The sequence below is a fragment of the Plecotus auritus genome (genome assembly GCF_963455305.1).
Source record: "Plecotus auritus genome assembly, chromosome: 3".
In the NCBI taxonomy this organism is placed as follows: Eukaryota; Metazoa; Chordata; class Mammalia; order Chiroptera; family Vespertilionidae; genus Plecotus; species Plecotus auritus.
In genome coordinates this window covers 114,857,320-114,858,218 of record NC_137772.1, presented here as the reverse complement: position 1 = coordinate 114,858,218, position 899 = coordinate 114,857,320, and positions in this window count along the sequence as shown.

Sequence of the window (899 nt, the reverse complement as noted above, 5' to 3'; positions counted from 1 at the left end):
CTGTCCTGGCACCCACCACATCTGGCTGTGCCCCAGGGGCTCCAGAAAAAGGGAAGTTACAAGTTACCCAGACATCTCACAGATATGTTATCTTAGAGGCAAAAGGCAAATGGGCTCAGTAAAGATCTAAGTTGATCTTTGTCAGGGAAGATACTGGCCTAGGATGTAACTGCCCACTATAACTGCGTTTAGTTAAAGTTTAATTTCAGACCATCCTTTGTGGTTACTTTAGGTCTCTGAGTTTGCAAGACTGTCATGCAGGCCTCCCTGAGCTTGTCACGTCAGCATGTGGCCCCTTTCGTCCACATGCCTAAAGTGAGGTCATTATTATTAACTTGGGAGCTGGAATTTGAACCTGGGTTTCTGACACCAAAGTTTCTCTCCCAAATCCTTGGCCAGGCAACAAGGTCCTGTACTATACAACATGGCTTGCCAGGTTTATTCTCCCCTGTACTGCCTTATCCCTTGCCCCAAATTAGACAATTTGTCTCTAAAGAGAAGCTGGGTATCAATTTTACCTCTCTAGTTTAGAACTGAAATGCAGAGCTGTGCTCACAGTTCAGATGTAACTTTCTACTTGCAGCCCTCCCATGCTGAGCACAGGCCCCTGAGAAATCCATGCCAAACAAACAAAAAACAGTGTCCCTGAAGAGAGCGCCTTGAAACTACTGGAACCTGACGCCTCTATTGCGGGAGTCAGATGCCTACAATTAGAAAAGTGCTTGAGTCTGAGAAGTAGAGATTAGCCTCTGGCACTAAATATCTGGCAGAGTATTTGCATTGCATTGATTTTCTGTTGTTTGTTCTCCCTGACCTCCAGTTCTCTGAGTGGGTGGTGAGTCTCCCATCACCACCACCACCCCCTCAGGCTACACACACACACACTGCCTTGAGCAAAT